The sequence below is a fragment of the Aotus nancymaae genome, unplaced genomic scaffold (genome assembly GCF_030222135.1).
Source record: "Aotus nancymaae isolate 86718 unplaced genomic scaffold, 86718_ANA_hifiasm-v0.15.2.pri h1tg000020l, whole genome shotgun sequence".
Classification (NCBI taxonomy): Eukaryota; Metazoa; Chordata; class Mammalia; order Primates; family Aotidae; genus Aotus; species Aotus nancymaae.
In genome coordinates, this window is record NW_026988432.1 from 39324220 (window position 1) to 39340802 (window position 16583).

The window sequence follows — 16583 nt, forward strand, 5'->3', positions numbered from 1 at the left end:
ATTTGGTAAAAATAAAAAGTCTACCACATGGTATTGGTGAAAAAAAAAATTAAACAAAACAAAATATGAAACATTACCCTAATCACATTGCAAGGGTGGGGGTAGAGTAGGATAGCTCACAAATGTCTACAAAACTAGGCAGTACATAACATATGCATACCCCAAAGCAAAGTGCCTATGAACCCACAGTGAAGCAAATAGCTCTGGCCTGGAGACCTATGTAGGCCTGTTAACCACTGCCCCCATTGCCCACCAAGTAATACCAGTATAATACGATGGGAATCTTGTCACTCCCTGGATGGAAATGTAGTGGAAGTCACTTGAACAAAGACAGGAAGCATGAAGTTTAGTTCTCCAGGGTGAATGGAGACACAGCTAATCCTGGCTGCATTCATCAGTGAGATAGAAGAGGCAAGTCAGATAGTGGCCAGGGCCTGACACCAGTAAACTCAACCCAATCATTATGCCAGACTCAATTAAGGCAATTGAGCTAATCCTTCTTCCTTGTTGGGGATGAGAGGAAGCTAAGAAGAGATGAGTGGAGGCAGGCACGCCTGACAGAAAGGATGGAAAGATGGAGGTGTTCTCTCCTCAAATGGTAAGCAGGTCTGAGCAAATTCTAGCTCTTTAAATTCCTCAAAGCCTCAGTACTTTCTTTTTTGGCCTTTTGGTGTTCTTAAGGGGCATAATGCAATAAGAATTCATGAATAACACCTGTAATCTCAGCACTTTGGGAGGCCAAGGCGGGTGGATCGTGAGGTCAGGAGATCGAGACCATCCTGGTCAACACGGTGAAACTCCATCTCTACTAAAATTACAAAAATTAGACAGGTATGGTGGCAAGTACCTGACCTCCCAGCTGTTCAGGAGGCTGAGGTAGGAGAATCGTTTGTACCTGGGAGGTGGAGGTTGCAGTGAGCTGAGATTGTGCCATTGCACTCCAGCCTGGAGACAGAGTGAGACTCCATCTCAAAAAAAGAATTCATGAATAAAATGATGGTGATAACACAGAGAGCCCTCAGATTCCCACCGTGGCCACACAGCAGGGCTGCAGGCTTCCAGCCCTGGTGACAGGTCCTAGACAAAGCAGGAAAGGAAGGAAATGGTGGCCAGAAGTGAGAAGAAGGGCTGCAAAGGAAGGGCAGGAGGCAAGGTAGTGCAGGTGATGGATGAGGAGTGTCGAGAAATCCCCTTCCAGGAACACTTTTTCCTTCCCATCTGATGCAGCTGTAATTGCAGGGGGATTGAGCTGATGAGGCACAGAGGACTTTTTCTGCTTATGTTTGCATCTTTCCTCCATAATTATGTTTGAGAAAATCTTAGAGATGGGTAAATGGCTCAGAAGCCTCAGATCATCTGCTTTGTGGGTGTGGAGTCTCTGCAACAGGGCTGTTTATCCAGAACCACCCCACCATCAGAAAATCCAACTGCCCCATGTGTTCACTTCTCGAGGTACTCAGGCAGATCTCTGAGCAAAACAACAAAAATCTGCAGTATTTGCCCCCAAGGCCTCTTTTTGGAAAGTGTTCTCTTCAGAACACACGTAGGCACTGTGGAAGCTCTTTATGAAAAAAGACTAGTGCCCACCCATAGTGTGGACAGGAGAAACACATCTCACCCCAATGAAGAGTAAGTGATAGTAAAGGGGGAGGCTCAGCTTCTGAGGGTCCAAAAACTGGGAAGTCAGTGGGGTTTGGCTCAGTGGGGACAAGCTCTCTGGAACAGCTAGGATTTCATCTTTGCCTTGAAGACATGCCTTTTAAAGAAAGACATGGAGCAGGGCCTTCCAGGTAGTGTCATGACAGAACAAAGTCCCAGAAACTGAAGTGACCATGGCAAGGGGAATGGGGCACTGGGAACAAATACCTTTGGCAGCCTCCATCCTTTGAGACCCCCTTCTGGGTCCCCGTTATCCATGGAGCTTTCACTGCAAATGAGCAGTGTCTTCCATTTCCTCTGAACTCCGGTAACCAGTTGCTTTCATGCCTTTCAAGGCATGCATCATATATTGCCTTGTGCTGGTGTTATTTACTTGCCTGACCTAAAATGTACCTCAACCATATTAGGAATTTAGTATAGGTTAGTTGGATTAATTAATGTATTCATGAGTGATGGGACATATTTGAACTGCCTGGTAGGTAGAGGTCTGACAGCCCCTGGCAAATCTTTTCTGGGTCCAGAAACTTGAAAACCTGGCGATTCCGATCACCCCAGTGCATGGCTGCTCAGTGCATATGAGTGTTTCCCATTTTTACATGTCTTTTGTAGGCTGAGCACAGGCCACATTCCAACTTTCTGCTAGATTCAATGACAATCTCTACCTGCAAGTTTCCCTAACACACATCCCCATGCAAACCCAAAGAGAAGAATTTGGAAAGAAGTTGTAAAAACTGAAGTCATGGCCTAGCAGTAGCTTAAACAAGAGTCTCTGTTTCAACATATGGAGACTTTAAATAATATAGAACATAAATATTATTATCACAATGCCAAAAGATTCATCCAAATGAAATTCATGATGTATTCTGTATTTGCTTTTCTTTAGTAGAATATTTTTCTTGGGCTAGTATCAGTTGGCCTCAGCTTTCCATTTATCCCTAAATACTTTCCATAATCCCTCCAGCTCCACTCGCCACCTTCTTGGTGCTTTGCTCCAGGCTGACTTTCATGGACTGAATTATCCAGACTCTCTAGACCCTGGCTTCCCAAGGCCCTGGCAGGAGGTGAGGGGTGGGAGGAGAGAGTGGTCAAGGCCTTGGCCCCTCAGCTCCCATCCTATAGGACTATAGGTTTGTAGGAGCTTTGTTCCTCCACCAAAGCCTCCTCTTCTACAACTTCAGCTATGTGTCTCCAGATCCAGCAACTGTCTTGTTCCATCAGGCCCTAGGTTAGTAATGCCCCTTGCTCTTACCTTCCTTGGGGCATTCTGACACATTTTGTTGGTTTTCCTTAATGCTGTCAACACATTACCCTACTTGGGTGTTTCCTATTCCTGTTTCCTGCAAGGACCCTGAATGACACAAGGTCCCGTTAACCAAAGAAAAGCCCAAGGAGAAACAGGATAATCACTTTTCTATTTATATTCCCAAAGCCAGGATCAGCCTGATCTTTGAGATGGCTCCAAGTTATGCTGGGATATTTGGGTATTTGGGCCAGTTGAGACTTGCTCCTATTGACTTGCTCAGAATCATAAGTTTCCATCTTGACTAATCAAATCAACTCATGAAAATTGCATCAATACATTCAATGAGTACAGTGAAAAAATCTCAGAGAAAGCAAACTCAGGCCCCGTCCTTTAGCACACTGTGCGAGGAGGCCTCTTCTCTGCACTCTTGCCTGGTCGTTGTTCTTACTTTGGAGCAAATAGGAACTTCAGAAAGGGAGGTTTATGCTGAGCCCATGAGAGCTTTTTTCACTTATTCTTGTTTTCATTTTTTTGAAATAGTAAAAAAGGGTTGCATGTAATTCCAGGTTATATATCACCCAGTCTCTTATTTTTGCAGCAGGAATTTCAGATTATAGAAGCAGCTTTGTACTTATTTGCTGCTATCAGGGAGGTGGTTTTGCTACAAAGTTTTGTGAGGTTGTCAAAGTCAAGAAGGTTGCTAACCTCACACTTCCTAAGGGAGAAGCTGACCATGGTGTATGCAACTCACTACATAGTTGAGCCCTTCCCTTCTGTTCCGGGATTTGAGGGACAATCTGTACGGTCCCATTACCTTCATTATCCTGAGCATTCCTCTCCCAAAAAGACTCTCTCCTCTCCGGCCCTCAGATTCTATACTGTGTAAGAAGCTCACTCTTCAATGATTGCTATGATTTGAATGTTCCCTCTGAAACTGATGTTGAAATTTAATTACCACTGTAACAGTGTTGAGAGGCAGTACCTTTAAGAGGTGATTATGTCATGAGGGTCCTGCTCTTACAAATGGATTAATGTCATTATAGTTGGAGTGAGTTACTTAGCAAGAGAGTGGATTCCTGATAAAAGGATGAGTTGGGCCCATTTTCCTCTCTGTCTCAAAAGCACTGTTTCTCACCATGGGATGCCCTCTACCATGTTATGATGCAAGAAGGCTCTAACCAGATGCAATGCCTTGATCTTGGACTTTCCACCCTTCAGAAGCATAAGCCAAATAAATCTCTTTGCTTTATAAATTACCCCATCTGTGGTATTCTGTTATAGCATCAGACTAAGACAATGATTGATTTAATGTGCACACTGTTCAATGTTTGTTCAGTTGTCAGAATGGCTTTTACGTTTGTTCTTGTCAGGGCTGGATCACACAGTCTCTAGACCCCGCAGGGGCAGGCATCTTGCCTTTTCTATCACTTTATGCAAGGCCCAAGTGGAGAGGAAAATGAGGTTAAGAAATGGTGGGATTTTTTTTAAGCACTAGGCAAATTCAGATTATTAACATCATCATTATTAATAGACAACAGTGATGTGGTAATAGCAGTAATGGTGATTATAATAATCTCTCAAAAAACATTCTTCCCTCCTCCCTTTAGAATACACAAGCTGGCCCTCACAATGGTTCACTACAAACTGCACACTTGTGGAATCCGGGGTAAAAACTGATTCGATTTCCCTGAGCTTCTCGTAAAGTGCACAAAGGGGCATGTATGTGGGTATGTGTGTGTGCATGCATGCATGCAGGCAGGCACATAGACTGATTGCCTTATGTCTCCAACAGGAAATGACTCCAGGGTAAGGCACAGGGGGAGTCGTTGCCATCTGCAAGCTCCTGGGGTGTAGCCATAACCATAAGGGCTGAGGGTTTGGGGAAAAGTAGTTTGAAGTGTGGGAGATGTTCCTGCATTTGAGGGGAGCATTTCTTCAGGCCATTGTGGACCAATAAACAGTTCAATTTTTTCATTGTTCTAATTAATTTAATTAAGTTAACTTCCAAGGTGTGTTAAGAAGCAATGCCTTGGGTGATTAACTGTTCCCATATCAAGGTGTTTTCACAAACACATTTACCCTGATTAGTGTACACATTATTATGTAATTAAGTACCTCACACAGAGGAATTTATTAGTGCCTTCTTGTCTCCTAACAAATAAAGCAGCCCTCCGAATCTCTTGGAAAAGATAATTCCAGTTGCTAGGAGAGAGGGACAGACAGATGTAGAGACACACCACGATCTAGATTGGGAGGGAATTTCCATGATTTCCATGGCTGTCCCCTGTTGGTATCCCATACCCCTCAGGTAGTGCTTCCTCCTAGAGATTGCAGCCTGACCCACTCCTAAGCTCTTTGTCCTTCCTTTTCTCTTTTTCCTGCTTGATCCCAGCAAGTCCATATCACTTACCAGAAAGACACCTTTTACAAAAGGGAATAAAGACAAGGTCTTTGCACAGAAGGTATGAGGCCTCTCCCTTTATCTGTGCACATCCCTCCAAGTTGGCCTTCAGAAAACTGGTGGAGTTCACAAAGTTGCATCTTAACCTCCTCCATCTCCTCCTTCTCTTCCATCCCCCACATACCACTCTCTGCTGAGCCAGTTTCTCTGGGGTCCACTTCCTATTGGATGGGAAGGAAGGGCTTATGTTTTCAGATACTGAAGTAAGTGCTGGTCAGATATTGGGTTCTGAGACAAGTTAGAAGAATAGTTCTGGATAGGCCAATTTCTGAAAACCTTTTCTCTCATGGCCACCAACTGTATTACATGTACAGTCAACCCTACAAATCCTAAGTGTGTTCTAACATTGGCAATATTAATAACACACTTATTGAACATGTCTACCCCGTGTACAACTGTGTGAAGCATTTATGTCTCTTCTTGATGAAAAAAAAAAAAACTCAGTAAAATATTTAAATAGGTTTATTCTGAGCCAGTATGAGTGGCCATGGCCTGAGGTACAGTCTGAAGAGATCCTGAGGCTGAATGCAGTGGTTTACACCTGTAATCCCAGCACTCTGGAAGACCAAAGGTGGGTGGATCATTTCCTAAGGCTGAGTGTGGTGATTTACACCTGTAATCCCAGCACTCTGGAAGACCAAAGGTGGATAGATCATTTCCTGAGGTTGAATGTGATGGTTTACACCTATAATCCCAGCACTCTGGAAGACCAAAGGTGGGTGGATCATTTCCTGAGGCTGAGTGTGGTGGTTTACACCTGTAATCCCGCACTTTGGAAGACCAAAGGCGGGTGGATCATTTGAGGTCAGGAGTTTGAGACCAGCATGGCCAATATGGTGAAACCCCACCTCTACTAAAAATATAAAAATTAGCTGGGCAGTAGTGGTGTGCCTGTAATCCCAGCTACTCAGGAGGCTGAGGCAGGAGAATGGCATGAGCTTGGGAAGTGGAGGTTGCAGTGAGCCAAGATGGCACCACTGCACTCCAGTCTGGGCAACAGAGTGAGACCCTGCCTCATAAAAAAAAAAAAAAAAAAAAAAAAAAAAGGTCCTGAGATAGCATCCCTGCAGTGGTCAGGCTGTCAGGTTACAACTTAGATTTATACATTTTTAGAGAGACAGAAGTTATAGGCAAAGACATAAATCAACATATGAAAGGTATACTTTGGTTTTGACCAGAAAGGCAGGATGTCTCAAAGTGTGGGGCTTACAGGTCATAGGTGGATTCAAAGATTTTCCATTTGGTAATTGGTGGAAAGAGTTAAGCTTTGTGTAAAGACTTGAAATCAGTAGAAAGAAGTTTCAAGTTAAGGTAAGGGGGTTTGTGGAAGCCAAGGCTCTTGTTACGTAAGAGAAGCCTCTACTAGTAGCAGGCTTCAGAGAGAATAAATGGTTAATGTCTTTTCAGACCTTAAAAGGTGTCAGGCTTAGTTAAATCTCTCCTGGTGGCATGCATCTAAGGTCCCAGCTACTCCAGAGGCTGAGGCAGGAGGATCGATCACTTGAGCCAAGGAGGTTGAGGCTGCAGTGAGTTATGATCATGACACCGCACTCCAGCCTGGGTGACAAAAAGAGATCCTGTCTCAAAAAAAAAAAAGAAAAAGAAAAAGAAATGTAAATCTCTTCTGGATCTGAGAAAGACCTAGAAAGGAAAGGAGTTTCTGAACAGATATAAAACTCCCCCACAAGATGGCTTGACAAGGCCATTTCAAAATATGTCAAAGAAATATATTTGGGGGTAAAATATTTTTATTTCCTTCAGGGCTTGTGTCTGTCACACGATGCTATCCCAGCGTCTGGTTGGAATTTGGTGTCTATTGCCACAAAGAGTCTGTTGTGAGTGTTGTGATCTCTATGTTACTGTTAATGATGGCCACCTGTGTCTAAACACCAAAAGGATGGGATGTAATGAGGCGTGTCTGACCTCCCTTCCTGACATGACTGGAAATTTAGTTTTTCAGGCTTTCTTGGCCCAGAGGGGGTCCTTTCAGTCGGCTGGGGGACTTGGGATTTTATTTTTCGTTTATATCTTCATTTAATATAATCCTATAACTCCAAGAGGTAAGTGCTATTAGTATCACTACTTACCTGATGAGGAAGTTGAGGCTAAGTGACAGTGACAGGTACTGTATTCAAGACAGCACAGTCAGGAAGTAGCCAAGTCATGCAAATGAAGCAAGGCCTTCTGACTCACAGTCCTCACCCTGGGCCTCTGTCCTAGATGCCTGCCCCATCGTCAGTGTTGAGTGGAGGAAACTAAGACTCTGATTTTCAGGTCTAGGGGCCCTCAGTCCCATGCCTTTGATGTGAGAAGCCAAGCACGTTTCTTTGCTTGCCTACTCCATTTGATGCTGTAAGGCCCAGGCAACTTAGTCACCTCTGAGAGGTTAAATTAAGTGACATTTCTGAGGGATGTAGAAAATACTACTGAAGGCCAAGTGAATCAATGCTGAACGCAGAACAAAACAGTTCCCACCACTGGGATCAGACTGTTCAGGTTGGTGGCAGGGAGAGAATTATGTGAGCCGGGGGCTAGCTCCTGAGGGAGCCGAGATTGATTCTGTATGATTGATGACTCAGGGACAGAATGCCAAGTCATCAATTGCCTCGGCTCATGCCATGGACAGCATCAAGATCACTTTTCCCTGGTGTCCAGCCTGAAAGATTTCTCTTCTATTTGTTTGTTTGGCCTGGGGCAGGCACCCGCCGGTCTTCACTGTGTAACTTTACCAAGGCCTTTTGAGAAAAGACAGGTGACAACATCTGGCAGGAGGACATAGAACTTGAAGGAGAAGCAGCAGAATTGGGAGTGGGGTAGAGACTGTGTGAATGTGTATGTGCCTCAGAGACAGAGAGAGTGGAGAGGCAGCAATAGGCTATGCTAAAAATCTTGAATTCTGGTTCCACATGTGCCAATGTATAATTACTGACCAAAACTAAGGTATTTTTTCTGTGACTCAGTTTCTTCATATGATGAATCAGAATAATCAAAGCTATGCCTTCTATCACATCAGAATGTTAGGAAAGATTCATAACCCTCACCAAAATTTGCTCATGTTAGCCTTGGGATTTAATATTTCCTTCCTTGCCCTTTATCATGGTTTTTGGGAAAAATTTATAGCTTGCTTAATATAATCTCACACTGCTGGATGGCCTATGCTAGCTCCCTATATGAAAGTCCTACCACCCAATGAAAATGGATGCTTCCTAAGGTCAGAGACCACAGCTTTTCTTTTCCTAGATCATCTATAAGCCTGAAGCTTAGCAGATCATAAGATCCATAATTATTTATCCTGATCAGTTTTGTTTTTATGTGTATGAGTAAATATATATGTATATGTGTGTATTTATGTATACACACACATACATATTCCACATATATATGTGTACACACACACACACGCACATATATATGCACATATAACACGTATATACCTCATAAATCCCATGAACTTATATCAATGGTATCAGGGAGGCTACGGCGTAGAAGGGATTGAAGCCATTAAACATTTTTATAAAAAGTACAACTGTGATTTTAAAGACATTAGGGGAAGGATAAGCCTACTGGTCTTTGAAGATAATATCAGGTTAAGAGATAACAGTGAGAAATCTCAGTTCCTCACTTCCTATTTTGCCTGTTTCCTCTGACAATGCTAACGAACTTTAACTGAAGCAGTAGAATAATGTGGCTAAGATGAAATTAAAGCCCAACATAACTGAAAGGACGGTGGTAAAACACACAGCCACTTTTAAAAATCTCTACATCTAATTATAAAATGGGCATTTCATACACATGGTAAACCAATTGGAAAAAATTGTGAAAGGCAGAGAGAAGAAAAAAATAAACATCCACAAACCATAATGTTCAGTGTTGAACATTATTAAATACTACTCATATTTTCTCTAACACTCCATCAATCTGTGTGTGCCTGTGTGTGTGTGTATTTAATTAGAATTTTAATATGTAGTTCCTTTAAATTAGTTCAAGTCTTTGGGCTTAAACTAAAATTCTGCCCCAGGGAGGAGAAAGTGATTGGAATCTTTTACATCAGAAAGCAATCCCAGAAATCATGTGTGAGTTAGCTTAAAAAAGGAAAAATAGTCTTATTTTCTTCTTAGATAAAACATATCTTAATTTTTGTAAGTGATTTAACAAAATAGTTCATGGTATGAAGATGAGATAGAGAACTATGGGATGGCACATAGTCCAAGGATGCAAAAAGCAGATTTATGCCTGAATGTTTTGACCACCTCCACAGAGTGTTGGGGTGGACCACAAAGGCTCTACTTCATCTACCCATTTTATACATTCATTCTTTCGATTACTTACTTAGGGCCTGCCCTGCCCAAGCACTACTCCTGGGACCTCGGGACCCAGGGTCCAGCAAGCAGAGTGAATTACAGCAAGCAGTCTCCTCAGGAGTCTTCCTGAAATGAATCCAGAGAGGTGGCGAACAGGATAAACAACAAATACTAAACTGAAGACATTGACCAATGATTAACAATACTGAGACTACCAAGGAAGAATGTGCAGGTTTCCATCTAAGTTTTAAAAATCAACTCCTTGGGAACAGGATTGGAGAAAAGGAATTCAAGAGTCATTCACATGAAGAAGGACTGAGAAATTTTTCTTAATCACAAACCTATCAACAGCTGGATGCAGATGCTAGAAAAGCTAAGATAGTCTTACCCTAGCAAGTATAACCCTTCTGTCCATGACAGTGGAGGAGCAGCCCCATGTTCCTGTGTTCATTGTGATTGTGTTAAGTTCTGGGCTTGGAACCTTAAAAGGGACCTGGACAGGTCACCATGATGAATCCAGATGTGAAGGCAAAGAGGTGACAGACTTGGAAGCCTGGTCACGAAAGAAGAAGGAAAGTGAAATGTTTAACCAGAGGAGAAAAGCCACATGGTGACAAGTGAGTAATCAGCAGGGGACATGAGAGATACTGTCATTTAAACCCCTGGGGAGACAGTTTTTGGAGAAGTAACATACTAATCCCGCAGAGCTCCCAGAATAAAGGCTAGAAATTACTGAGATACTCAAAGGTTTAAGTCCTTATAAGGAAGAACTTTCCTCTTAGTCAAGATGTACCATACATGGACTAGTCTTAAAAAGACTAGTGAGTTCTCTTTGTTAAACAAGAATGTATGGGAAGCTGTTGTATTGAACTGAGCTCCTGCACTACGCCCCAACATACCAGACCAAACCAGAATATGGTCACTCATGCTATGTGCCACCAATCAAATTGAACTTTGAAATGGGCCAGTTAAAAAGAGAGAGAGAGAGAGAGAGAGAGAGAGACAGACAGACAGACAGACAGACAGACAGACTGACTCACTGCACCCAATCAGAAGAGGCCCAGTTTACAGGAATCCTCTTGATAAGAAAGGCCCCTCTGTTATAACCCTATAATGAAAGTAACTCTGAAACAATCAGTCCACCTTCGGTAACTAATTTCTGCTTTCTTCAACCCTTTTCTGCCATAAAGTCCACTTCCTTTGCTTAGCTTGTGGGAACACCTATTCTGTTTTATAGAATGAGATGCTGCTCCCATTCATAAAATGATAATAAAAGCCAAGCAGATCTTTAAACCACATTTGCTGAAATTGTGTCTATCGACAATTTTCATCAAGAGTATAAACAAAATCAGGGTACTATCTGTCAAGATCATGTAGAAAAAACTTCTGTGCTGGTCAGAGACTGGAGTCCATACCTCAAGAAGTCTTTCTGTTGGACACTCCATGACTTTCTGACAGCTACAATTTGGCTATATAGCAGGAACCAGAAAACTGGGGAAAGATCCATTTTTGGCATTTTTCTTTCAGTTCTCCTCCAAATCCCATGATATCTTGCCAGCTCAAGCACCCCTGAAAAACTCTGTTCTCAGTTACTGAATAGGTTAAAAAAAAAAAAAAAAGAGTACATGTCTGCTTCACTGTCTAGGGACTCACTCCCACAGCTGTTAACCCGACCAATGGGGTTAAAGCCTAAACCTAAAAGCCCAACTCCCATTGATGTTGAAGGCAGATGTTGCTGGTAGAATACCATTCATCAGGCAGGTGGGCAGGGTGATAGCTTCCTGAGGCAGTGTGGACTTCCTGAAATCCATCACGTAGCGCTACCCAGGCCACACTTGTGATTAAGCTGGCCATGCAGGAATGTAACTTGTGTTAACAAATTACCTCCTACAGTTACATCTCTACCTCTTCCCATAAGGCTAGGACTGCACCAAATATTGAGGCTCCATCCCTTTTCTGAAGCCCAAATAGGTAGCCCCCAACCTAGCCTTTGATGATGAATTAAGTTGAGGAATAAACAACATCTGTTTCAGAGCAGCAGCAGGACGCAATGTGTTAGAGACACTCGGTTTGAAGACCTAAAGCCATGGGGTGTTAGAATGAAAGGGACCAAACAGCAAAAACCTTTCTTCACTGAAATTTTACCAGAAGGTATAAATTTTTCAAACGAATAAAAGCACGTCTACTCTGAAGCAGTGATTAGAAGTGAAGGAGTCTAGAGGTTCACGTACTTAACCCCCTGCATCTTGCCTGTGTCTCTCAGAGTGACCCCTTAGAAGGATCTGCAGAGCCTAGTTTGAAAACCAGAGAGTCACTTTGCATATTGGGACACAGTGAGGCAAACAGCCCAGAAAACAAAAGTGACTCACCCAAATTGATAGCTAATTAGCAATGTACATGGAGTCTATTCTCTTCACCCCCACAGTGGTCATATGCTATGCATGATTACATGGCTACATTAAGAGAATCAGAGAAATGTAACACCAACTGCAAATGATGAGTCACTTTCCATCTTTTACTTATCAGATCTGGGATTAGTTACATCATTTCCCCCCTCAAAGAATATGTTATGTTGTGGTGAAAATGGAAACAAAAAAAAAAGGTGGAAGGTGACATGAAAAAAAAACTGCTTTGGCAACACAAACACATATTTTCTGCAAATTTGCTTGTAGGCATGAATTTGGCTTTTTTTTTTTTTTTTGCCCATGGAATGTCAGGATTTTTAGTCTCAAAACAGCTTTCTCAGCAAAATAATAGTTTCTGGCCCATGGAAGTTGCCCTTTGTTTTTGCAAAACAGAAGTTGGAAGCTCAATGAAAAATGGAATGTCTATACCATCTCCTCTCTCTTTCCTGGGATTCATAATACTACATGGGCTTACGGCCTGGAGGCTACATCCAGAGAGACATTTAAGAGAAGCAGAGGAGAGGTTTCCTCTGCAAAACCAAATGGTTCAATAGCGTGGACATCCACCTGTACCTTTTGTGTGAGAAAATAAAAATAGCTCAGGGCAGTCTGAGCTCTGTGAGGTATGCAAAATTTATTAGGCCCAGGGAGACTTGAGTATGGGACTTCAGTCACACTTCTCCACTCATGCCTGGGAGCAATTGTTTAAAGGCATTTTGTTCCTGACTAGCTCATCTTCATGTTCCTGGAATTTATGATACGAAGAACAATGTATAGCCAATCAATAGCTTATGTTATTTTTATGTAAATTCTTGGCAAGCAATTTAGGAACTGCTTCTTCTTTTTCTTTAAAAACCCACTTGTAACTGCAGCTATATTCAGGACAACTGGAATTTACGTTCCTGAGTTACAATTCTCAAACTTGGTGCAAATAAACTCTGTTTATAAAAAGATTGCCTCCTTTTTTTTTTTTTTTTCATTTAGGTTAACATGTGTGACCCAGAGTCCAGCCTTCTCTCTCCAGGCCTCACCTGGCTGTTGTCCAGCTCATGAGACCACTGTCTGGTGTCCTAACATCCTGCCTATGGTAGGTCCTGTTCTATCTGTTACTTTTTTTTTTTTTGAGACAGAGTTTCACACTGTCACCTGTGCTGGAGTGCAATGGTGCGACTTCAGCTCACTTCAACCTCTGCCTCCTGGGTTCAAGCAATTCTCCTGTCTCAGTCTCCCCAGTATCTGGGATTACAGGTGCCCGCCACCATGCCCAGCTAATTTTTTGTATTTTTAGTAGAGATGGCGTTTCACTATATTGGCCAGGCTGTTCTTGAACACCTGACCTCATGATCTGCCCACCTCAGCCTCCCAAAGTGCTGGGATTACAGGCCTGAGCAACTGCCCCAGCCTTATCTGTTACTTTAAACTTACCCTCATCTCTTTTGAATTTGTAAACTGTCTTCACAATAGACTTTCAGTTTTCTACCAGAAAAATGTTTGCATATTCCATGTGACCTGGCACAGGGCTGAGCATATAGTTAGCACTCAGAGAACAGTACATAAATAATTGAAAGGTAAGTGAAAATAATGAAAAAGTAATTAAAGTCAAGTACACCATGCAGCTACAACCACACTTCCTGGTCATTCTTTTCCTCTCCTTTCTTCTGCAAAGTGTGTGCTACCTTGAGCAAGTTATCTTCTCTGAGACTTAATTTCTCCATCAACAAATGAGAATATACATACTGTCATCATAGGCTCTTTGTAAAGTTAAATAAGACGACGTGGGAGTACAGTAAAAACAATCACTAAAGGTTTCTTTCTTCCTGCTTCAGGTTTTTCCTTTGTCGACTGAAGAATTAGGCTCATAAATTTGGAAATGAGAGCTTTATTTCTCATAATGGGTTGCAGGCTGCAGGCTGGCAATTTTGACAGGCTGGGAAGCATAGCCTCCGGCCAGAAGCCAAAAGCAGACATTTCAAGGAAGAGGCAAAGGGAGCAGGAATTTATGCGGAGATCAGTGGCCAAAAATACATATTCAATAAGCTATAGGAGGAGTCATTAATATTTATGGAAAAAAAAAGAAAGATGAAATGTGTACATGTGAAACTGAGCTTCATGCCCCTCCATGGGACCCAAGTTCAAAAAATGGCAGCATTTGCATGATGTGAGGGTAGAGTTTTTGGCCCTCTGACATCAATAGGAGAAGCATAGGTCACAAAAACCCTTACTTTGCATTCTTCTTAGACTGGCCTAAACCACTCTCTAGTCAGTGATCTCTTATCAGGCAGAAAAGGAGGGGCAGAATTAGGTGGTAGATTGATACCAGCAATGGAGTCTTCTGAAAGGGCTGGTTTCTGTTTAACCCTTAGGGAAAAAAGCCTAATCATATTGAGCAACGGAGAAGGTATAATGAGGCACCTCTGACCCCCGCACCCTAATGGCAGAGAATTCAGTTTTCAAGGTTACTCTGCCATCCCTTTGGCCAAGAGATGGTCTGTTCAGTAAGTTAAGAGGCTTGAAATTGTACTTTTAGTTTACACTTTTATCTTTCTGCAATCTTCTCCAGCACAGATATATATAAATGCCTGTACTTCTCTGGTTAAGTAAGTAAACACTTGTCTACCCAGGGTGCCTTGACAAAAGGAATGCCCTTCCACCCCTTGTTTTATCTTTGTAGAGGTATCTGGTTGACAGAACATTCAGCAGTCAAACCTCAGGAGCTGAGGCTAAGGGTTAGGTGGAGAGACATATGGGCCAGGGATGCCTTAATAATTGTGGAATCCAGGGACCATTTGTAGCTATCACTTCGATGAGCAGATAAGGAGCTATATAACCCACCAAGCCATGCACTCAAAGCAAGAGAGTTCAGGAAAATAGTGCATCAGGCCCCCTGAAGGCCTGCCAAAAAAAAAAAAGAAAGAAATGCTAACCACACAGATATCAGAGGAAAGAGCAGTACTGGAGCACTGAACATTCTTCAAGAACCAAGGGGCATCTGCGGCAGCAGAACTGGAAAACCCAGAGTAAGTACCAGCATACCCATCCTTTGGATCTGCCTAGCACCCTTGTCAAACAGGTCATAGCCCCTGGTACTAGGTGGGACATCTTCAGCCAGGCTCAGGTAATCATAGCTCTTCACCAGCCTGGTGACATCAGCCCAAGACTTGTTTGGTACTGTGTTTATCTTTTACTCTGAGCCCAGCACAGTGCTAAATGCTTGGCATGGATCATCCCTATAACCTTATGAGGGATGTTCTATTCTTAGAATTATTCTATTATTACTCCTTTGTGAAGGAAATTAAAGCAAAGAAAAATTAAGTAAAGTAAGTCAAGGTCCCACAGCTAGAGTGCAGATGCACCCTAAGCCAGGCTGATCAAACTACTTTCTTGGGATTTTTCCAGACTTAATCAGGGAAAGTAAATTTGTGAAGGTTGCACTGCCCAATGCAGTGCCATTTGGGACCATTTGCACCTTCCTCCTTTTTCTCTGGTTGTTAGTTCGGCAGGCTGTAAGCTGGGATTTGCCTACAGCCATAGTTCTTGCCTTAGGAGAAGGGTGGTTGGGCTATCACCCAAAATTCAGAGACAAGATAGGGAGCTCCAGTGAGGTCTGCCCCTACAACCAGCCATCCCTGAGGCAGGCTCTATTTCAGGCCTGCTTTTCCTTGGGATTTGATGATGTAAGCCAAAAGAGGCAGATCTCTCCCCTGCCATACGCATATGTTATTGTTGACTTAAGCTGGTTTAAGTTGGTTGTCTGTCATTTACAACCAAAGAGTCCTGATGAATTCAGTAACTCAGAGCTTCCAGTCTATAACTTAGCTGGCTTTAGTCCCCTCACAAGGTGAGGCACAGTCCTGGTGGAGGATAATCTGAAGGCCTATATGCCAGGCACCTGAAAATAGCAGATGGGACAATGCAGAGGGCGCAGGGAGGATGGCAGTCAGCAGAACTTACTGTGGCAGGAACCACACTGGGCAGTGGCTCTGACCGCCACGGAAAATGGAGAAGACCAGAGCAAAGCCTTTTACTCTAAGTTGTCCCATTCATTCTGACACAGCCCTTCCTAACATTCCACATGTGCCTGCTCCAGGGTAGCTGCTACCCTCAAAACACCCTAGAGAGGGTCCCCAAACCCCAGGCCACAGAGTGGTACTAGTCTGTGGCCTGCTAGCAACCAGGCCACATAGCAGGAAGCGAGCAGCAGGCAAGAGACCCTGAGCTCTGCCTGAGCTCTGCCTCCTGTCAGATCAGTGGTAGCATTAGATTCCCATATGAGCTCAAAACCCTGTTGGAAAAATTGTCTTCCATGAAAATGGTCTCTGGTGCCAAAAAGATTGGGGTCTGCTGACCTAGAGAATCATTCCAAAGGCCACTATTATATTTATACCTGGAATGTTCACAAATACTTTTGGTTAAAGGTTCACTAGCATATTAAATCTGTAAAAAATTTAAAGTTCTAAGTTGTCTAAAAGAAGCTCACCCAAAGTAAGAATCCCTGCTTTGGCATCCGTGATAAA

General features: G+C 42.8%; 1 long non-coding RNA gene across 1 annotated transcript in view; it reads right to left on the minus strand.

The window, feature by feature from the left end:
• Positions 1-16583, minus strand: part of LOC105709004 (uncharacterized) — a 270831-nt gene that overhangs the window by 237043 nt on the left and 17205 nt on the right. The gene's annotated exons all lie outside the window — the stretch shown is intronic.